We start from the raw sequence: 23,592 nt of genomic DNA, 5'->3' as shown, positions 1-23,592 counted from the left end.
GCAAACCGGGGAGAAGCCAGGATGCCAATCTGGATTTCAGATCATCAGTACAGTGCATGCGTTATTCAACAAGACACAGACCAAACAGCGCCTTCTGTGTAACTGTGGCACCCCAGGAGTTCAGGTACCACAGTGGTATTGCCTTCCTCTCGGGGAGGGTAATGCCATGCCTAGACACAGGAGGGATCCCTTTGACAGGTATTCAGCAAATACAACACTGTTCTGACTCCGAGCCAGAAGGGGGAGCTCTACGCCCGACTTGAGGGGAGCTGATCTCTCTGGTCGGGAGGAGGAGTCAGTTGCTAGGCAGTGACAGTTGACAGTTGGTAGCAGACAGTGAAGGAGCACAGAAGGACTTAGGAGCTAGAGAAGGGCTGCGACTGGGCCTCTCTAAGCTGAGCACAGAAACCGGGCACCGGGAGCCCGAGGTCGTGAGGAACTACAAGTCCCACAGCAAAAACGGAGGGCAGGAAACTAAAAAGGTTCCCTGGACAGGGAAGAAAGAGGGCCTTGTTAGAGAGCTACAGGCAGCAAGGGACTACAGACCAGAGCATAGTGGAAGGCTTCCAGACTGACCTGACAAAGGGATTTTCCACTTGTCTTCAGGCTGCTGGACTCCATCTATACCTGTTGCAGATACCCTGGACTGAGGCTGCTTAACATCAGTAAACCAGGTAAAGACTGCAACCCTGTGTCCTCCACTTATTTGCTGGCATTCACCATCCCTGCCAAATACACTGGGAGCCCTGGGGACACCGCTTCACCTGTGGGAAGCATCACCATCTCTGCTGCAGCACCATTGCCCCCAGAGGACCGCTTTAAGCAGCATCTGTCACCTCTGACCGAGAACCACAGGTGGCGTCACGAACATTCCTTATTTCCACAATCCCATTAAAGACCGTCCCTTTTACTTGGGCACCAAACGCCACGGACCGGGTCGTTGGCATTGTGACCACCCCTTTAATTGCGACCGCACCTGGTACAGAGTATCCCAACGGCCCTGACGGGCGACTCTTAACCAGACAAAGCCAGAGGAGATTTAGGAGGTATGGGCAGTCTGGAAGCCATATAGGGGGTACTATCACCACTATTACAATATAGGAGGCACAGAGGGGGCACAGTGGAGGCACTTCTACCACTTGTACAATGTGGAAGGCACATATGGGGCACCATTACATTGTGGATGCACAAAGAGGGCACTATTATTATATGGCAGACACAGATGGGGCGCTATCCCCACTATTACCATATGGGAGCACATGATTACTGTTCAGGGCACAAAACAGGTGTAGTATTATTGTGTAGGGCACTTTGGATAGTTATAGCACTATGCAGCTTCCTTAGTAGTGCTTGAACAGTGATGCGCCTACTATGTTTGTGTGGAACATTCTGCAGAAGAGACGTGGATGGAGGAAGCCATAATGGCAATTTGCGCTAGGAGGACAATAAAAAGGACTGCTCAAACAGGTCTGCCACCAAGGCAGTCTTATGGCAGAAAGTCCAAACTACAAAGCTCCTATTAGGGTCTAACACAGGAAGATAGGCAGCCAAGCAAGTGCTCATAACACTTTCACGACCATGATGTAAACTTTCCAATGATCAGGTGATTGGATCACTTATTTGCGCCTAAGGCTTATTTCACACATGATTTTTCATCAGCTTTTGGTCCGTGTGTCATTTCTACCATAAGGCTGTGTGCACACGTTGCAGATTTTTTGCGCGTTTTTCGCTATAAAAACGCTATAAAAACTCATACATTATGCATCCCATCATTTAGAATGCATTCTGTAATATTTGTGCACAAGATGCCTTTTTTTCCGTGAAAAAAATGCATTGCGGTAAAAAACACAGCATGTTCATTAATTTTGCGGATTTTTTGCGGATTTCCCACTATATTATTGCATTGGGAACCTCCGGAAAAATCCGCAAAAAACACACCAAAAACGCAGTAAAACGCGCAAAAAACGCATGCGGATTTCTTGCAGAAAATGTCCTGTTTTGTTCAGGAAATTTTTGCAAGAAATCCTGAACATGTGCACATGGCCTTAGAGTATGTTTCCACGTTCAGGAAACACTGCGTTTTTGATGCTGCGTTGAGCCACAGCGTCAAAAACGCAGCGTCCAGATGTAACAGCATAGTGGAGGGGATTTCATGAAATCCTGTCTCCACTATGCATTAAAAGACGCATGCGGCAGACCCGCGAAAACTCACATGCGGCGCGTCTTTTAAGAACGCATGTCCTTAAATTGCAGAAACAACGCAAGGACAACGCAGGTGACCTGCCAGTGACCTCAGGTGCAGATTTGGTCAGGATTTTACCTGCATAAAATCCTGACCAAATCCTGATGCAATCCTGAACGTAGACACATACCCTTAGTGTTTAAGAAATTATTTTCATGCATGAAAAAAAAATAATGAAATGATAAAGCCATAGATTTTGGTAATTTTCATGTGTGATAATCTGCAAAAAAGCCCAGACATGTGAACAGCACTACAGACTTTAGAGGGAACTTGTCATCAGAAAAAAACACAATTAACCTGCAGGGGTTAATCTGCAGGTTAATAGCGATACTACCCTGCTCCGTGCCCGGACTCTGCGGGGAGGAAATGAACTTGATCCCCCTCTGGTTTGAGTAACAGGGCGGTGCCGGTTTAGTCACCGTTCTGAGTATAGAGAGTGGTGGCTGTAATCGTCCCCCTGGTCCGCTCATACAGCCGGCCCCAATGCAGAGCCAGTATCAGGCGGGGAGGTGCGGTTACAGCCCCCACTGTTTATACACGATTCATGGTGGTCTGAATGAAGCCTTAAAGATCATCGTTGTCAGCAGCACATCTTCCATTCACTATCTATGTGGACTGAGTGATTGAATTAATGGCATTCAGTCTCTAGCCTGTGTCGGCCTTACGTAAAAGATGCCTAAATGGAGCACCAATGAGCTTTATACCTCTTCAGTTGGCATTCATCAAGGGTGAAAATGTGCAAGCCCTACGAACATAATTAGAGGCGCACTTTAAAATGAAAATTAGCAACGAAGTTAGGCCTCATTCAGACATACCTGTTTTTTCACGTACGAGTAAAGCTGTACTAGTTTCATCAGTGATTTTGTTTTGATTGTCATCTGAGTTTCATCTGTTGAGAAAAAAAAAAAAGTTTCTCTCTATGAACACTCTGACATCATGGCACGCCTGCCCAGTTCACAGCTGTAGGTGGAGCACGGCGCCATTATATTGTAGGCCAGTGCTCTGTGGGGGCTACAATTTCCCTTTATCACCTGAATGACTGATCTAAGCAGAGCGGTCATGTCAATGCGGTTGCTGTGCTCAGATCACAGTAAAGACTTGTGCAAACAGATCTGGCCACCAGCGCTGTTGTGGCGATTTTATTCAGTAATGTACTCACCACCACAGACCTGGTATCTAGATCTGTGCTCACCGGTAAGTACAGTGATCTTAGCAGAGTAGCTGCAATAACATAACTACTCCGCTCACATTACTGTAATTACTGGTGAGCGCTCTTCAGATAAAAGCACCAGGTCTGCAGCGGTGACATCATCCTTCCGTCAGTACATATCACTGGAAGAAATCACAGCCAAAGAGCCAGTGCCCAGACCTGTGCTCACTGCTCCCTGGTAATTCCCATGATCTGAGCAGGGCAGTTATGAAATTGTGGCTGCTCCACTTAGATCACAGTAATTGTCCACAGAGCTGTGTATCTAATCTTATCGTGCAATACAGGCCACAGAGCCATGTTTCTAATACCATCATGCGAGTCAGTCCACAGAGCCGCATATCCAATCGTAAGAGATACATGGGTCTGTGGACTGTAGCCAAGATAAGGTGATATACAAGGCTCTGCAGACGGCATCACACATGATAGGGTTACATACAGTTTTCAGTTCCATGTACCCAATACCTTCACATGTGATACAGTCTGCAGAGCCGTGGATCCAATCCCATCATGTGATGTAGCTGAATTATTAAAATGTTTAAGGGAACCTGTCACCCCAAAAATGGAAGATGAGCTAAGCCCACCGGCATCAGGGGCTTATCTACAGCATTCTGGAATGCTGTAGATAAGCCCCCGATGTATCCTGAAAGATGAGAAAAAGGTTAGATTATACTCACCCAGCGGCGGTCCCGCTGTGGTCCGGTCCGATGGGCGTCGTGGTCCAGTCCGAGGCCTCCCATCTTCTTATGATGTCCTCTTCTTGTCTTCATGCTGCGGCTCCAGTGCAGGCGTACCTTGTCTGCCCTGTTGAGGGCAGAGCAAAGTACTGCAGTGCGCAGGCGCCGGGAAAGATCAGAGAGGCCCGGCGCCTGCGCACCATCAAACCTGAATAGAATCGGGACCGCCCCTGGGTGAGTATAATCTAACCTCTTTTTCCTACCTTTCGGGTATGTGCACACGTCAGGATTTCTTGCAGAAATTTTCCTGACAAAAACCGGACATTTCTGCCAGAAATCCGCATGCGTTTTTACCGCGATTTTACCGCGATTTTGACGCGTTTTTTCCCAAATGCATAGAATTGCGGGAAAAACGCCGAAAATCCGCAAAAATAATGAACATGCTCATTTTTTTACCGCGATGCGTTTTTTTGCGGAAAAAAACGCCTCCATGTGCACAAAACATGCAGAATGCATTCTAAATGATAGAATGCATAATGTATGCGTTTTTAATGAGTTTTTATAGCGTTTTTAGCACGAAAAAACGCAAAAAAAACGTGAAAAAACCTGTACGTGTGCGCATAACCTTCAGGTTACATCTGGGGCTTATCTACAGCATTCCAGAATGCTGTAGATAAGCCCCTAATGCAGGTGGGCTTAGCTCATCTTCCATTTTGGGGGTGACAGGTTCCCTGTAACAATGGTAAAGACATCCAATTAAAGAGGTTATTTATCATTGCTTAAAGGGGACCCGTCACCCCCCACAGGCGTTTTTAACTAAAAGACACCTTGTGCAGCACTAATGCTGCATTCTGTCAAGGTGGCTCTTTTAGTTCTTCTTCCTACCAATGCTGCAATAATCGCTTTTATAATGTGCCCCTCATACCTCGAATTAGACCTGGGGGCAAGTCTTTCCCCTAACACAGATGCACCACAGCCGTCACTCCGGGCCTGTGCATGCCGGGCGCCGCCTCCTCTTCCTTCATTAGCGTCCCCAACACCTGCGCTGTAAATTCGAAGCGCAGCGCAATTGCGCATGCCCGAAAAAAAAACAAAACAAAAAAAAAACTTACAGCTCAGGCGCCGGGGACACTAATGAAGGAAGAGGAGGTGGCGCCCGGCATGCACAGGCCCGGAGTGACGGCTGTGGTGCGTCTGTGTTAGAGTAAAGACCTGCCCCCAGGTCTAATTCGAGGTATGAGGGGCACATTATAAAAGCGATTACTGCAGCATTGGCAGGAACAAGAACTAAAAAAGCCACCTTGACAGAATGCAGCATTAGTGCTGCACAAGGTGGCTCTTTTAGTTAAAAATGCCTGAGGGGGGTGACAGGTTCCCTTTAGGGTATGTGCACATGTTCAGGTTTTTTCAAGTTTTTTTTTTTCACGATAAAAATGCGATAAAAACGCATTAGAAACTGCAGACATATGCATCCTATCATTTAGAATGCATTCTGCAATTTTTGTGCACATGATGCGTTTTTTTTCGCCGAAAAAAAACGCATTGCGGTACAAAAAGCAGCATGTTCATTAATTTTGCAGATTTTCTGTGTTTTTCCCACTATTCTATGCATTTGGGAAAAAACGCGTCAAAAACGCATGAAAAACCGTGAAAACCGTGAAAAAAAAACGCATGCGGATTTCTGGCAGAAATGTCCGGTTTTTGTCAGGAAAATTTCTGCAAGAAATCCTGACGTGTGCACATACCCTTAAGGATACTCATTTCAGCATTGAGGCGGTGCTTTTCTCATGGTGTGAACGTGGTACTGGTTCTGAGCTGACAAATATAGACTTACGCATTTATAAATGTCCTTGTTCCTTAGATGCATTTAATTCCCTCACCATTTTCATTTTTTAATGCAGGTGCGCTTTTAACATCTTTTCTATTTTTTTATTATTTTTCTGCTGCTCATCTGATCACTGAGCAGGAAAGGATTCTTCTTTAGATTATGTGCACACGTCACGATTTCTTGCAGAAATTTCCTGACAAAAAACAGACATTTCTGCCAGAAATCCGCATGCGTTTTTTTCGCGTTTTGTGTGCTTTTTTTTCACGTTTTTCCCCAATGCATTAAATAGCGGGGAAAACGCAAAAAATCCGCAAAATTAATGAACATGCTGCTTTTTTTTTTACCACGATGCTTTTTTTCACGGAAAAAACGCATCATGTGCATAAAAATTGCAGAATGCATTCTAAATGATAGGATGCATATGTATGCGTTTTTATCGCAAACGTGTGGACATACCCTTAGGGTAAGTTCACACAGGGCGTTTTTGCTGCTTTTTTATGCAAATTTTCAGCTGCTTTTTACAGTACCAGTAAAGCTTATGAGATTTCAGAAATCTCATGCACACACATTGTTTTTTTGTTTGATCAGTATTTTGTGCTTTGCTGTGTTTTTTGGACATAGAGCATGTCACTTCTTTCAGAGTTTTTGCTGCGTTTTTTCACCCATTGACTTGAATGGGTGTTGAAAAAAACGCTGCAAAAACGCAGGCATTATTTGCTGCGTTTTTGCTGCTGAAAATCCAAAGACATTAGCATGGACAAAGAGAAAAAAAAACGCACCAAATACGCACCAAAAAACGCACCAAAAACGCACCTAAACCTGCGTTTTTGATTCAGCTTCTTTCCTGCCAAGATGATCAGGTTTTGCTACAAAAAAAAAGCAACAAAAATGCCCTGTGTGAACTTACCCTTATGGTAATACTACTATTCCTAACAAAGTGAGCATACTACCTCTTATCTAAAGGTACCGTCACACTTAGCGACGCTGCAGCGATACCGACAACGATCCGGATCGCTGCAGCGTCGCTGTTTGGTCGCTGGAGAGCTGTCACACAGACAGCTCTCCAGCGACCAACGATCCCGAGGTCCCCGGTAACCAGGGTAAACATCGGGTAACTAAGCGCAGGGCCGCGCTTAGTTACCCGCTGTTTACCCTGGTTACCAGCGTAAAAAAACAAACAGTACATACTTACATTCAGCTGTCTGTCCCTTGCCGTCTGGTTCCTGCATGTCTGCTGGCCGCAAAGTGAAAGTGAAAGCACAGCACAGCGGTGAGTCACACAGCGGTGACTCACCGCTGTGGCTGTGCTCTGCTTTCACTTTACGGCCAGCAGTCAAGGCAGGAACCAGACGGCAAGGGACAGACAGCTGAATGTAAGTATGTACTGTTTGTTTTTTTACGCTGGTAACCAGGGTAAACAGCGGGTTACTAAGCGCGGCCCTGCGCTTAGTTACCCGATGTTTACCCTGGTTACCAGTGAAGACATCGCTGAATCGGTGTCACACACGCCGATTCAGCGATGTCTGCGGGGAGTCCAGCGACGAAATAAAGTTCTGGACTTTCTTCCCCGACCAGCGATCTCCCAGCAGGGGCCTGATCGCTGCTGCCTGTCACACTGGACGATATCGCTAGCGAGGACGCTGCAACGTCACGGATCGCTAGCGATATCGTCTAGTGTGACAGTACCTTAAGCCTAGTCCTACTCCAAACAGTAGGTCTCTGCACAATGGAGCACCCAGTCTCATTGTGTTTTGTTTTTAAAGTGCCCCATTGTCTTACCCCCAAAGTTTTGCATACCTTAGCTTAAAAGAAAACAATGTGAATAGGTCTATAGGGAGATTGCTATGTAAACAGTAGATGGTGGCATGAGCAGACATTATTATGCATGATGAATAATACCGCCACTATTCTGCAAACACTGCCCTGGACAGCTGCTCCCCACATGTGACACTTGGCTTTGACTTCTGCATCCTAGAAGAGTCTGTAAGAGTGTATAAGAGTCTGGAATGATAATATACAGAGCTACAGGACAGATGCCGCGTTAGCATAGCAGTATGAAATACACACACACCATATGGGTGTTATGTGGGCATTGCTCCTCAGCAGATTTCACTGGGATTTGCCACATCACAAAAACTCAAAACAGAAAGAATACACAATTGTTGACACACACCACCGAAGAGCGTGTTGACACCCTACTACATGGATTTAGCGAATAGAGATGTGAGCGATGACTTCATACTTGTCAGCAGTACTGGTTCACTTCCTGAGCGGCGGTGTTGAATGGTGGGGTCAGGTCCTGAAACCCCCACTGACTGCTCATACTAAGGGATTTTGCAAACTAAGGACTTTTTTACTGAGCCAGAGGGTCCGATTTCATCATTACAATGCTGACAGCTTTATGGCGTGAATAACTATGAATTAGTGACTTTTTAGAATTGTGACAAAGTCATCAAACAATTCGCGCCTTTTTCAAGTTGTATTTTGTGGTCAGTTTGGGGATTTTTATGTCAATATGGTTTTTCCTGATGTTTTAGGCCTCTTTCACACGTCTGTCTCCGGTACGTGTACTGACAGTTTTCTCACGTACCGGAGACACTGACACACGTAGACCCATTCAAATGAATGGGTCTATGCACATGTCTCCGTGTTTTCACGGACCGTGTGTCCGTGTGCAAATTACGGAGACATGTCCGCTTTTCTCCGGCAGCACGTACCGCAATACGTCCCGCACACGTGCAGAGAGACAGTGCTACAGTAATTGCTGTCCCCACTGCGTGTGGTGCTGAAGCCGGCATTCATTCCTTCTCCCCAGCAGCGTTCGCTGGAGAGAAGGAATGAAAAATCAAGGTTTTTTTGTTTGTGTTAAAAATAAAGTTTGGGGTCACCTCCCGCCTCCCATCCCGTGCGCCCGCCCACTTGCCGAGAAATACTCACCCAGCTCCTGCGATGTATGCTCTCAGCGCCGGCAGCCTGTCCTGTGTGAGCGGTCACGTGGTACCGCTCATTAGGCCGGTGTCACACACAGCGTATGAAAATACGGTCCGTATATTACGGCCGTAATACGCTGAAAAGTCCCAAAAATAGTGGTCCGTAGCTCCTCCGTAGGCAGGGTGTGTCACCGTTTTTTGCGCATGGCATCCTCCGTATGTAATCCGTATGGCAGCCTGTTATGGCTGGCAATCAGGCAACACAGCGTGCAGTAATCAGCGCACATACAGAGATCTGGCAATAACCAAAAACAATAGGACGAGCTCTGAGACGTGGAATCTCTGTAGACTGCAGTACCTGATCTATCCTCACACAACTATAAGCAGCAGTGGATTGCGCCTATCAACTACCTATGCAACTCGGCACTGCCTGAGGAGCTGACTAGCCTGAAGATAGAAATACAAGCCTGACTTACCTCAGAGAAATACCCCAAAGGAATAGGCAGCCCCCCACATATAATGACTGTTAGCAAGATGAAAAGACAAACGTAGGAATGAAATAGATTCAGCAAAGTGAGGCCCGATATTCTAGACAGAGCGAGGATAGCAAAGAGAACTATGCAGTCTACAAAAAACCCTAAAACGAAAACCACGCAAAGGGGCAAAAAGACCCACCGTGCCGAACTAACAGCACGGCGGTGCACCCCTTTGCTTCTCAGAGCTTCCAGCAAAAGTTAATAGCAAGCTGGACAGAAAAAACAGAAAACAAACTAGAAGCACTTATCTAGCAGAGCAGCAGGCCCAAGGAAAGATGCAGTAGCTCAGATCCAACACTGGAACATTGACAAGGAGCAAGGAAGACAGACTCAGGTGGAGCTAAATAGCAAGGCAGCCAACGAGCTTACCAAAACACCTGAGGGAGGAAGCCCAGAGACTGCAATACAACTTGTGACCACAGAAGTGAACTCGGCCACAGAATTCACAACAGTACCCCCCCCTTGAGGAGGGGTCACCGAACCCTCACCAGAACCCCCAGGCCGACCAGGATGAGCCACATGAAAGGCACGAACAAGATCTGGGGCATGGACATCAGAGGCAAAAACCCAGGAATTATCTTCCTGAGCATAACCCTTCCATTTGACCAAATACTGGAGTTTCCGTCTAGAGACACGAGAATCCAAAATCTTCTCCACAATATACTCCAATTCCCCCTCCACCAAAACAGGGGCAGGAGGCTCCACAGATGGAACCATAGGTGCCACGTATCTCCTCAACAACGACCTATGGAATACATTATGTATGGAAAAGGAGTCTGGGAGGGTCAGACGAAAAGACACCGGATTGAGAATCTCAGAAATCCTATACGGACCAATAAAACGAGGTTTAAATTTAGGAGAGGAAACCTTCATAGGAATATGACGAGAAGATAACCAAACCAGATCCCCAACACGAAGTCGGGGTCCCACACGGCGTCTGCGATTAGCGAAAAGCTGAGCCTTCTCCTGGGACAAGGTCAAATTGTCCACTACCTGAGTCCAGATCTGCTGCAACCTGTCCACCACATAATCCACACCAGGACAGTCCGAAGACTCAACCTGTCCTGAAGAGAAACGAGGATGGAACCCAGAATTGCAGAAAAATGGAGAGACCAAGGTAGCCGAGCTGGCCCGATTATTAAGGGCGAACTCAGCCAACGGCAAAAATGACACCCAATCATCCTGGTCAGCGGAAACAAAACATCTCAGATATGTTTCCAAGGTCTGATTGGTTCGTTCGGTCTGGCCATTAGTCTGAGGATGGAAGGCCGAGGAAAAAGATAGGTCAATGCCCATCCTACCACAAAAGGCTCGCCAGAACCTCGAGACAAACTGGGAACCTCTGTCAGAAACAATATTCTCAGGAATGCCATGTAAACGAACCACATGCTGGAAGAACAAAGGCACCAAATCAGAGGAGGAAGGCAATTTAACCAAGGGCACCAGATGGACCATTTTAGAAAAGCGATCACAGACCACCCAAATGACCGACATTTTTTGAGAAACGGGAAGGTCAGAAATGAAATCCATCGAAATATGTGTCCAAGGCCTCTTCGGGACCGGCAAGGGCAAAAGCAACCCACTGGCACGTGAACAGCAGGGCTTAGCCCTAGCACAAATTCCACAGGACTGCACAAAAGCACGCACATCCCGTGACAGAGATGGCCACCAGAAGGATCTAGCAACCAACTCCCTGGTACCAAAGATTCCTGGATGACCGGCCAGCACCGAACAATGAAGTTCAGAGATAACTTTACTAGTCCACCTATCAGGGACGAACAGTTTCTCGGCCGGACAACGATCAGGTTTATTAGCCTGAAATTTCTGCAACACTCTCCGCAAATCAGGGGAGATGGCAGACACAATGACTCCTTCCTTGAGGATACTCGCCGGCTCAGATAACCCCGGAGAGTCGGGCACAAAACTCCTAGACAGAGCATCCGCCTTCACATTTTTAGAGCCCGGAAGGTATGAAATCACAAAATCAAAACGAGCAAAAAATAACGACCAACGGGCCTGTCTAGGATTCAAGCGCTTGGCAGACTCAAGATAAGTAAGGTTCTTATGATCAGTCAAAACCACCACGCGATGCTTAGCACCCTCAAGCCAATGACGCCACTCCTCGAATGCCCACTTCATGGCCAGCAACTCTCGGTTGCCCACATCATAATTACGCTCAGCAGCAGAAAATTTCCTGGAAAAGAAAGCACATGGTTTGAACACTGAGCAACCAGAACCTCTCTGTGACAAAACCGCCCCTGCACCAATCTCAGAAGCATCAACCTCGACCTGGAACGGAAGAGAAACATCAGGTTGACACAACACAGGGGCACAGCAAAAACGACGCTTCAACTCCTGAAAAGCTTCCACGGCAGCAGAAGACCAATTAACCAAATCAGCACCCTTCTTGGTCAAATCGGTCAATGGTCTGGCAATGCTAGAAAAATTACAGATGAAGCGACGATAAAAATTAGCAAAGCCCAGGAATTTCTGCAGACTTTTTAGAGATGTCGGCTGAGTCCAATCCTGGATGGCCTGAACCTTAACCGGATCCATCTCGATAGTAGAAGGGGAAAAGATGAACCCCAAAAATGAAACTTTCTGCACACCGAAGAGACACTTTGATCCCTTCACGAACAAGGAATTAGCACGCAGTACCTGGAAAACCATTCTGACTTGCTTCACATGAGACTCCCAATCATCTGAGAAGATCAAAATGTCATCCAAGTAAACAATCAAGAATTTATCCAGATACTCACGGAAAATGTCATGCATAAAAGACTGAAAAACAGATGGAGCATTGGCAAGTCCGAACGGCATCACCAGATACTCAAAATGACCCTCGGGCGTATTAAATGCTGTTTTCCATTCATCTCCCTGCCTGATTCTCACCAGATTATACGCACCACGAAGATCAATCTTAGTAAACCAACTAGCCCCCTTAATCCGAGCAAACAAGTCAGAAATCAATGGCAAGGGATACTGAAATTTAACAGTGATCTTATTAAGAAGGCGGTAATCAATACACGGTCTTAGCGAACCATCCTTCTTGGCTACAAAAAAGAACCCTGCTCCCAATGGTGACGACGATGGGCGAATATGTCCCTTCTCCAGGGACTCCTTCACATAACTGCGCATAGCGGTGTGTTCAGGTACGGACAAATTAAATAAACGACCCTTAGGGAATTTACTACCAGGAATCAAATCGATAGCACAATCACAATTCCTATGCGGAGGTAGGGCATCAGACTTGGACTCTTCAAATACATCCTGAAAGTCCGACAAGAACTCTGGGATGTCAGAAGGAATGGATGACGAAATAGACAAAAATGGAACATCACCATGTACTCCCTGACAACCCCAGCTGGTTACCGACATAGAGTTCCAATCCAATACTGGATTATGGGTTTGTAGCCATGGCAACCCCAACACGACCACATCATGCAAATTATGCAGTACCAAAAAGCGAATAACTTCCTGATGTGCAGGAGCCATGCACATGGTCAGCTGGGCCCAGTACTGAGGCTTATTCTTGGCCAAAGGTGTAGCATCAATTCCTCTCAACGGAATAGGACACCGCAAAGGCTCCAAGAAAAATCCACAACGTTTAGCATAATCCAAATCCATCAGATTCAGGGCAGCGCCTGAATCCACAAACGCCATGACAGAATATGATGACAAAGAGCACATTAAGGTAATGGACAAAAGGAATTTGGACTGTACAGTACCAATAACGGCAGAGCTATCGAACCGCCTAGTGCGTTTAGGACAATTAGAAATAGCATGAGTAGAATCACCACAATAAAAACACAGTCTGTTCAGACGTCTGTGTTCGTGCCGTTCTACTTTAGTCATAGTCCTGTCGCACTGCATAGGCTCAGGCTTACTCTCAGACAATACCGCCAGATGGTGCACAGATTTACGCTCGCGCAAGCGACGACCGATCTGAATGGCCAAGGACATAGACTCATTCAAACCAGCAGGCATAGGAAATCCCACCATTACATCCTTAAGAGCTTCAGAGAGACCCTTTCTGAACAAAGCCGCTAGTGCAGATTCATTCCACAGAGTGAGTACTGACCATTTCCTAAATTTCTGACAATATACTTCTACATCATCCTGACCCTGGCATAAAGCCAGCAGATTTTTCTCAGCTTGATCCACTGAATTAGGCTCATCGTAAAGCAATCCCAGCGCCTGGAAAAATGCATCAACATTACTCAATGCAGAATCTCCTGGTGCAAGAGAAAACGCCCAGTCCTGTGGGTCGCCGCGCAAAAAAGAAATAATAATCAAAACCTGTTGAATAGGATTACCAGAAGAATGAGGTTTCAAGGCCAAAAATAGCTTACAATTATTTCTGAAGCTCAAGAACTTAGTTCTGTCACCAAAAAACAAATCAGGAATCGGAATTCTTGGTTCTAGCATCGATTTCTGATCAATAGTATCTTGAATCTTTTGTACATTTACAACGAGATTATCAATTGAGGAGCACAGAGCCTGAATATCCATGTCCACAGCTGTGTCCTGAAGCACTCTAATGTCTAGGGGAAAAAAAAGACTGAAGACAGAGCTAAGGAAAAAAAATGATGTCAGGATTTCTTTTTTCCCTCTATTGGAAATCATTGGAGGGCTCCTTGTACTGTTATGGCTGGCAATCAGGCAACACAGCGTGCAGTAATCAGCGCACATACAGAGATCTGGCAATAACCAAAAACAATAGGACGAGCTCTGAGACGTGGAATCTCTGTAGACTGCAGTACCTGATCTATCCTCACACAACTATAAGCAGCAGTGGATTGCGCCTATCAACTACCTATGCAACTCGGCACTGCCTGAGGAGCTGACTAGCCTGAAGATAGAAATACAAGCCTGACTTACCTCAGAGAAATACCCCAAAGGAATAGGCAGCCCCCCACATATAATGACTGTTAGCAAGATGAAAAGACAAACGTAGGAATGAAATAGATTCAGCAAAGTGAGGCCCGATATTCTAGACAGAGCGAGGATAGCAAAGAGAACTATGCAGTCTACAAAAAACCCTAAAACGAAAACCACGCAAAGGGGCAAAAAGACCCACCGTGCCGAACTAACAGCACGGCGGTGCACCCCTTTGCTTCTCAGAGCTTCCAGCAAAAGTTAAAAGCAAGCTGGACAGAAAAAACAGAAAACAAACTAGAAGCACTTATCTAGCAGAGCAGCAGGCCCAAGGAAAGATGCAGTAGCTCAGATCCAACACTGGAACATTGACAAGGAGCAAGGAAGACAGACTCAGGTGGAGCTAAATAGCAAGGCAGCCAACGAGCTCACCAAAACACCTGAGGGAGGAAGCCCAGAGACTGCAATACCACTTGTGACCACAGAAGTGAACTCGGCCACAGAATTCACAACAGCAGCCGTAATGCGTGTTTTTATCGCAGGCTTGCAAAACCGACATACGGCTATACAAGGGATCCATGTGTAAAAAAAAAAAAAAAAAAACATATATAGTATATAAATATACTTTCCTAGAAAGCTTCCTGGCTCGAGTTCATATGAGAACAACCAGCAGAGGGCGCCCTCTTATGATCTCGAGCCAGGGAGCTTTCTAGGAAAGTTCCCACGATCTAGGAACAGCCAGCAGAGGGCGCCTCACCGCAAGTGAAGCTAAATATAGGTCATTGACCTACTTTACCTTCATTCGCTGGGGTTTTGCAGGCAGGAGTAGCGCTGCATTAGCAGAACTCCTGCCTGCAAAATATTTTAACTCCTTCAGATGGATTTACATTGTTGGACCTTACAGATCCTCGGAAGGTATGTATATTCTTGGTTTAGTATTTTTTTTTTTTTTTTTTTTTATTTACAGATCGAGGGTCTTCAGTGAGTGGATTGAGAGTAGAATAAATTAATACAACAACCTTTGTGTTTTTTGCATTAAATCAATTTTTAATAATGTGTTTGTGTATTTTTTTTAACCCTTTACTAGTATTGGATTAATAATGGATAGGTGTCATAATTGACGCCTCTCCATTATTAATTTGGCTTAATGTCACCTTACAATAGCAAGGTGGCATTAACCCTTCATTACCCCATATCCCACCGCTACACGGGAATGGAAAGAGAGTGGCCAAGTGCCAGAATAGGCGCATCTTCCAGATGTGCCTTTTCTGGGGTGGCTGGGGGCAGATGTTTTTAGCCGGGGGGGGGGCAATAACCATGGACCCTCTCCAGGCTATTAATATCTGCCCTCAGTCACTGGCTTTACCACTCTGGCGGAGAAAATTGTGCGGGAGCCCACGCCAATTTTTTCCACCATTTAACCCCTTAATTTACTAGCTAGAACGGCCAAATTTTGCATATACACACTACTAACATTAGTAGTGTGGAATATGCAAAAAAAATGGAGATATGAGATGGTTTACTGTATGTAAACCATGTCTCAAATCATGTCGGGTTTTAGGAAGGAGAAAGCAAAAGCCGGTAATTGAATTACCGGCTTTCAGCTATATCGCGCTGGATGAAATATTAATATATATACATACAGTGGGGCAAAAAAGTATTTAGTCAGTCAGCAATAGTGCAAGTTCCACCACTTAAAAAGATGAGAGGCGTCTGTAATTTACATCATAGGTAGACCTCAACTATGTGAGACAAACTGTGAAAAAAAAATCCAGAAAATCACATTGTCTGTTTTTTTAACAATTTATTTGCATATTATGGTGGAAAATAAGTATTTGCTCAGAAACAAACAATCAAGATTTCTGGCTCTCACAGACCTGTAACTTCTTCTTTAAGAGTCTCCTCTTTTCTCCACTCATTACCTGTAGTAATGGCACCTGTTTAAACTTGTTATCAGTATAAAAAGACACATGTGCACACCCTCAAACAGTCTGACTCCAAACTCCACTATGGTGAAGACCAAAGAGCTGTCAAAGTACACCAGAAACAAAATTGTAGCCCTGCACCAGGCTGGGAAGACTGAATCAGCAATAGCCAACCAGCTTGGAGTGAAGAAATCAACAGTGGGAGCAATAATTAGAAAATGGAAGACATACAAGACCACTGATAATCTCCCTCGATCTGGGGCTCCACGCAAAATCCCACCCCGTGGGGTCAGAATGATCACAAGAACGGTGAGCAAAAATCCCAGAACCACGCGGGGGGACCTAGTGAATGAACTGCAGAGAGCTGGGACCAATGTAACAAGGCCTACCATAAGTAACACACTTTTCCACCATGGACTCAGATCCTGCAGTGCCAGACGTGTTCCACTGCTTAAGCCAGTACATGCCCGGGCCCGTCTGAAGTTTGCTAGAGAGCATTTGGATGATCCAGAGGAGTTTTGGGAGAATGTCCTATGGTCTGATGAAACCAAACTGGAACTGTTTGGTAGAAACACAACTTGTCGTGTTTGGAGGAAAAAGAATACTGAGTTGCATCCATCAAACACCATACCTACTGTAAAGCTTGGTGGTGGAAACATCATGCTTTGGGGCTGTTTCTCTGCAAAGGGGCCAGGACGACTGATCCGGGTTTTATGAAAGAATGAATGGGGCCATGTATCGTGAGATTTTGAGTGCAAACCTCCTTCCATCAGCAAGGGCATTGAAGATAAAACGTGGCTGGGTCTTTCAACATGACAATGATCCAAAGCACACCGCCAGGGCAACGAAGGAGTGGCTTCGTAAGAAGCATTTCAAGGTCCTGGAGTGGCCTAGCCAGTCTCCAGATCTCAACCCTATAGAAAACCTTTGGAGGGAGTTGAAAGTCCATGTTGCCAAGCAAAAAGCCAAAAACATCACTGCTCTAGAGGAGATCTGCACGGAGGAATGGGCCAACATACCAACAACAGTGTGTGGCAACCTTGTGAAGACTTACAGAAAACGTTTGACCTCTGTCATTGCCAACAAAGGATATATTACAAAGTATTGAGATGAAATTTTGTTTCTGACCAAATACTTATTTTCCACCATAATATGCAAATAAATTGTTAAAAAAACAGACAATGTGATTTTCTGGATTTTTTTTTTCTCAGTTTGTCTCCCATAGTTGAGGTCTACCTCTGATGTAAATTACAGACGCCTCTCATCTTTTTAAGTGGTGGAACTTGCACTATTGCTGACTGACTAAATACTTTTTTGCCCCACTGTATATGTGTCTCAATGACATATATATTATATACACACCTATTCTATGTGTACACATTTATTCTACCTATTCTACTGTAAGCTGTCAGTGTGATTTTACTGTACACCGCACTGAATTGCCGGCTTTTCTCTCTAACACCGCTGCGTATTCCTCGCAAATCACACTGCTGGTCCATGTGTAATCCGTATTTTTGGGGCTTCCATAGACTTTCATTGACGTTTTATTTGCGCAATACGGTGACAAACGCAGCATGCTGCGATTTTCTACGGCCGTAGAAAGCCGTATAATACTGATCAGTTTAATACGGCAGATAGGAGCAGGGGCATAGAGAATAATTGTGCCGTATTTTTTGCGAGTTTTACGGACGTAGTTTCTGCGCTCTTACGTCCGTAAAACTCGCAAGTGTGACGCCGCCCTTACAGTGATGAATATGCGCTTTATTTTTAACACAAACAAAAAAAACCCTTGATTTTTCATTCCTTATCTCCAGCGAACGCTGCTGGGGAGAAGGAATGAATGCCGGCTTCAGCACGAAAAGCAGGGGACAGCGCTTAACTGTAGCGCTGTCTCCTGCACGGTCCGTGTGGTTCTCAGTCGGCACACGGCTGCCGCACGTGTGCCACACTGATGTGCTACGTGAGCACACGGACACGGATAACTTCGGCACCGATTTCTCCGGTACCGGAATTATCTGGATGTGTGAAACCGGCCTTAGACAGATGCTAGAAATGCAACCTTAAAAAAAAAAAAATGTTGTAAAATTTGGACAACTGTACTCTACTCTCCTCCTTTTGTCCCCGGAATAAATTTATGTATGCCAGTTATTTTGGCTCATTAATTTGTGACATTTTGTAAAATGTGCAAGTTTTTCCATTAGAGAGTCACAAAACTAGTTAAAAGATAAAAATGTGGGCTTTGCACAAAATTCATGAATTGTGTGCACCATTTTGATGAGTTTGATGCAAAAAGTATCAACAAAAACCACAAGTCAAAAATTAAAGTGACTTGATAAAACTGCGCATGATGAATCGGGCCCTTTAAGGTTTTCCCTGTACAGCGGGCCTCATTCAAAGACGTTCCTGGCTCTGCCCTGTAACAAGAAGCCCCGCTGTGCAGGGGCACCTACAAGAGGACGCAGCACTAAATCAGCACGGCAGCCCCTTCGGCTATGTGCACACATTGCGGATTTGTCTGCAGATTTTTCCACACAGAATCCACATCTCTTGGCAGAAAACGCAGGCCAAAATGGTTGCGGATTTCTTGCGGATTGTCTTGCATTTTTCGATGTGCGGATTTGCCTTACTCAATGTATAGGCAATGGGTGCAGAAACGCTGCGTTTCTGCACAGAATTGACATGCTGCAGAAAATAAACCGCTGCTTTTCTGCGCGGAATTTGCCACAGCATGTGCACAGCGGCTTTTGTTTTCAATAGGTTTACATGGTACAACGCATGGAAAACTGGTGCGGATCCGCAGGGCCAAATCCGCTGCGGATCCGCAGCTAAATCCGCAACGTGTGCACATTACTGTCAAGATTCATGGTGGGACTCCAAATATAACACGCTAACGGATCTTGAAGTTACGACTTATCTTAATGAGATGCCAACTGGCTTGAAAAGGAGCAATCCTGGGCAACTATAGGGGAGTTTCCAAACACAACAAGGCATGGAACAAAATGGACGCACTTCAGTTTCTCGATTTACAGAAAGATACAAGAGATGAACAGTTACCACAGCAATAACTCAGAGACCACAAAGAGATCAACAACTTGAGAGGTGGAAATGTCATACAGAGATTGTACAGAAATGTCCCCATCAGTGAGTCGGATCTCTGCCTGGAAAACATTTGTAGTGCTATATTACAGTGAGAATCTGGGGCTATTTGGTGGCCGTACACTGCACCGTGCTCTGTAGTGTATTATCACAGCCATACTTTACTGTAGACAGTATTTCCCATCTACGGCCATGTTCACATAGCATTTTAGCCTACAATCAGTGGCTCCATTGGGGCTTAAGTCTCGAGCCCTGGAAAATAGGAAGCAGACAGGTCCTTTGACTGTAATGATGCAGACAGAGTCACTGCGTGTTCTGCCAGACATCATTTTCAGCCGTATATGTCTATCTGAAGTGGACTTCAAGACGTGGTATACTGTGTGTTTTACTGCATACCTCAAATAGGCAGATATGGCTGAAAATGATGTCAGATAAAGGAATCAGCTGGTAGGAAATCCCAAAGTTGCTGCATCTATATATGAAGAATGCCTCCTCAGTTGTGCCACTCCAACAACTAGCGTCGAAGGTCCATCTGACAGTTTGAGAAGAACTAAAGAGGTTGTCCACTACTTTCACATTGATCACCTATCCTTGGAACAGGTCATCAATGTCTTATCGTTCGGGGCACACTGCCGGCCGAGCTGCTCCATCTTCCGGTAGTGGTCGGGGCTGGTTACAGCACTTCCACCTCCTATTCAAATCAATAGGAGACGGATGTGCAGGACCATGGGGCAGCCACTATCAGAAGATGGCAAGCTCCACAAGTGAGTACTTCCAGCCCGCCGTCTCGGCCAAGGACAGGGGGTGGCGGACCCCGGCCGATCAGACAGTGATGACCTATCCCAATGTAACAGTGGTGGACAACCTCTTTAATAAGAAAATGGATACGGTTATGAACTATCCAGTGAATAGGCACAAACTGTCTGGTATGGGGGCCAGCTCCAGACACAGAAGCTCACCGGGGCATTTACCTGCTCCTCTGTGGGACAGTCTGCAGACATCCATGACCTTTTTGTTACTGACCAACCTTTCTACATAGATATGCTGCGTACATCCACAGCGTCCAACCCGCAGCAGCCAGATGTTACAGCATAGTGAATGGCATTTCAAGAAATTCGATCTCCTCTATGCGTGCACAGACACCCGCGGCTTCCCTGTGGAAATGCACATGCGGCACATCTTTCAAGATGGCAGCATGTCTATTTATCTTGCCGAGACGCTCAGTCTCTGCAATATAAATTTCACCCATATAAAGTATTGGGCGCGGTGATTCCGCAAGGTTCAATTAACGCATGCGGAATCACTTGCGTCCAAAAGCCGGCAGCGCTTGGCACACAGCGGACATGTGCTGCATCCAAAGCACTGCCTAATACTGACCGTAGGATCATACCCTAACTATTTGTCTGCCTTACTGATTTTTATATACGTTTTTTCCAGTGTGCTGATTAAGGTCCATTGTTCAGACTGAAGGTTCATTTTCTACTAGATTCAACAATCTAACGGCCCCTCCTCTGCAGCCCTTTTATATGATGGGCTACATTATTTACATTTCCCCAGACCTGAAAACAAATAAGGCGGTGGTGTTGCAAAAGAAAACAGGTGTTCAGCCTATGCCTCAATAAATAGGAGGATTCCACAGTTTAAGTTGCAGATAGTGCACGGATAGTGGGTAGTTTCCTAAAAAGTCTGAAGGAGCTTCAGAGTTTCCAAGCAGAGACCAGAGTATCTGTCCATTCGACCACAATAAGACGTACAATCCATATAAGTGGCCTTTATGGAAGACCTGGCAGAAAAAAGCCTTTACTTGGCACACAAAAAATTTTAGTCTGGTTTTGAGTTTGCCAAAAGACATGTGGGAGACTTCCCAAATGTATGGAGGAAGGTGCTGTGGTCAAATGGGACAAAAATTTAACTTTTTGGCCACTAAGGTAAACGGTATGTCTAGCACCAAACCAACACTGCTCATTACCCCAAGAACACCATCCTCACAGTGAAACATTGTGGTGGCAGCATCTTGCTGTGTGGATATTTTTTCAGCAGCAGGGACAGGGAGAATGGTCCCATTAGAGGGGAAGATTTAAAGTACAAAATACAGGCATATTCTTGAGCAAAACCTTCTAATAAGACAATGACCAGAAGCATACTGCTAAAGCATTAAAAGGGAAATTTAGAAGAATCAAAAGGGAATAAAGATTTAAAGGGAAATGTGTAAATGTTTTGGAGTGGCCTAGTCAAAGCACAGACCTTTGTCCAATTTAGAATCTGCTCTCAGAATTGAAGATTGCTGTTCACCAGGGAAAACCATCTAAATGGAAGGAGCTGGAGCAGTTTTGCCTTCAGGAATGGGAAAATCCCAGTGGCAAGATGTGGAAAGCTCAGAGACTTATCCAAAATGACTTACAGTTGTAATTGCTGCAAAAGGAGGCTGTACAAAGTACTGACTTTAGGGGGTGAATAGTTATGCACACTAAAGTTTTCAGTTATTTTGTCCTATTTGTTTGCTTCACAATAGAAAGGAAACCAAAATCTTCAAAGATGTAGGCATGTGCTTTACATCAACTAGTGATAACCCTCCTTTGCAAGCCACTGTACATTTAACACAATTTTAAAAAGCTACTGGGTATTTTCTCCTATGCGGAGTGCCATGACTGTCTTACTATATTTCCCTATCACTCATGTATAATTCTTATGATAACATTATGGTCCTGAATCATTAACTTTTTTTTTTTGTCTTGCGCTGACAAATTCTTCAAAATAGCACACGAGTTTCAAAAATTGGCGCAATATATGTTCTGAAATGTTTTTGTGACTTTTTGGCTCCAAAAGTCACACATTTTGAAAAATGGAGCAAGAATTGCACCAAAATACAGGTGTACTCAAAACTACACTGGGAGGGAGGGGGGGGGGCAACATTGAGGTTGAGTTACACCAAATTTTCCAATTTTTTAAAAAGTGGCAATTGACGTACTGGGATCACTAAACTCAGCCTACATTACAAAAAAGAAAGAAAAAAAGTGAGAGCACATAAAAAAGTGATTTGACTTAGTAGTAATTCGATTTCCAGGTAGTCCCTCAGGACAGCACAGCACACCAGGAGATAGTCCTTTGTGGATCTATGACGGGACAGGATCAAAGAGGCTAAAAGGCTGCTCCAACCTCCACCTTCTAGTGTTTTTTAGAGTACCAACGAAGGATGGATGCGAATGGTCTATACAAGCCACTAGAAACTCATGCAAGATAAACACTTTACTGGTCGATCTCACCAAGGCGACTTGATGAATGAACAATCTGCAGGAAGATTGATCTTGTGCAAGTTTAAAGACAAACCTAAAGGAGGGGAAATAAGGGTGCTGTCCTGAGGGACTACCCGGAAATCGAATTACTGGTACGTCCAATTCCCTGATTCCAGCATGTGTCTCCGAACAGAATACCAAGAGTAGTACTAGAAAAATAGCACCAGGGTGGGTATAGAAGCCCTAAAGGACCAGAGTCCCAGGCAAAAACCAGGCTAGATATGGAAACGATCTGAAAGATCAGAAGATAACAGACAATTCGAGAAATCTGCAAAGATAAATCACTAACATATAAACAAAATAACGTAACTGAACAAAATAGAAAAACTTTATTTATAACATATAGACATACAGCTATTATAACGTAGCCAATAGTGCTTGCAAATAGAGTCAAAAAATTAGAGTGGCACCACCACGGGGCAAGCAAAACTGTGGATGTGATGTGGGGACATGTGATGCTCTATCACCACTGTGGATGTGATGTGGGGACATGTGGAGCGCTATCACCACTGTGGATGTGATGTGGGGACATGTGGAGCTCTATCACCACTGTGGATGTGATGTGGGGACATGTGATGCTCCATCACCACTGTGGATATGATGTGGGGACATGTGGAGCGCTATCACCACTGTGGATGTGATGTGAGGACATGTGGAGCTCTATCTCCACTGTGGATGTGATGTGGGGACATGTGGAGCTCTATCTCCACTGTGGATGTGATGCGTGGACATGTGGAGCTCTATCACCACTGTGGATGTGATGTGGGGACATGTGAAGCTCTATCACCACTGTGGATGTGATGTGGGGACATCTGAAGCTCTATCACCACTGTGGATGTGATGTGGAGACATGTGAAGCTCTATCACCACTGTGGATGTGATGTGGAGACATGTGAAGCTCCATCACCACTGTGGATGTGATGTGAGGACATGTGAAGCTCTATCACCACTGTGGATGTGACGCGTGGACATGTGGAGCT

At 45.2% G+C, this 23,592-nt stretch overlaps 1 protein-coding gene across 2 annotated transcripts in view; it reads right to left on the bottom strand.

Annotated features, from left to right (window-relative positions):
- CSGALNACT2 (chondroitin sulfate N-acetylgalactosaminyltransferase 2) overlaps nt 1-23,592 on the bottom strand; it is a 110,594-nt gene that overhangs the window by 64,769 nt on the left and 22,233 nt on the right. Inside the window, exon 2 of one of the 2 annotated variants that reach the window (XM_069753112.1) lies at nt 3,058-3,131. The exons of the other annotated variant lie outside the window; for it this stretch is intronic. The gene's annotated coding sequence lies outside the window, so the exon portion shown is untranslated. The remainder of the gene's footprint in view (nt 1-3,057; nt 3,132-23,592) is intronic. 2 annotated transcript variants of the gene reach the window in all.

The sequence above is a fragment of the Ranitomeya imitator genome, chromosome 2 (assembly GCF_032444005.1).
Source record: "Ranitomeya imitator isolate aRanImi1 chromosome 2, aRanImi1.pri, whole genome shotgun sequence".
Lineage (NCBI taxonomy): Eukaryota > Metazoa > Chordata > Amphibia > Anura > Dendrobatidae > Ranitomeya > Ranitomeya imitator.
The sequence above is the reverse complement of the archived record's forward strand: the minus strand, read 5'-3'. Positions and strand labels throughout refer to the sequence as shown.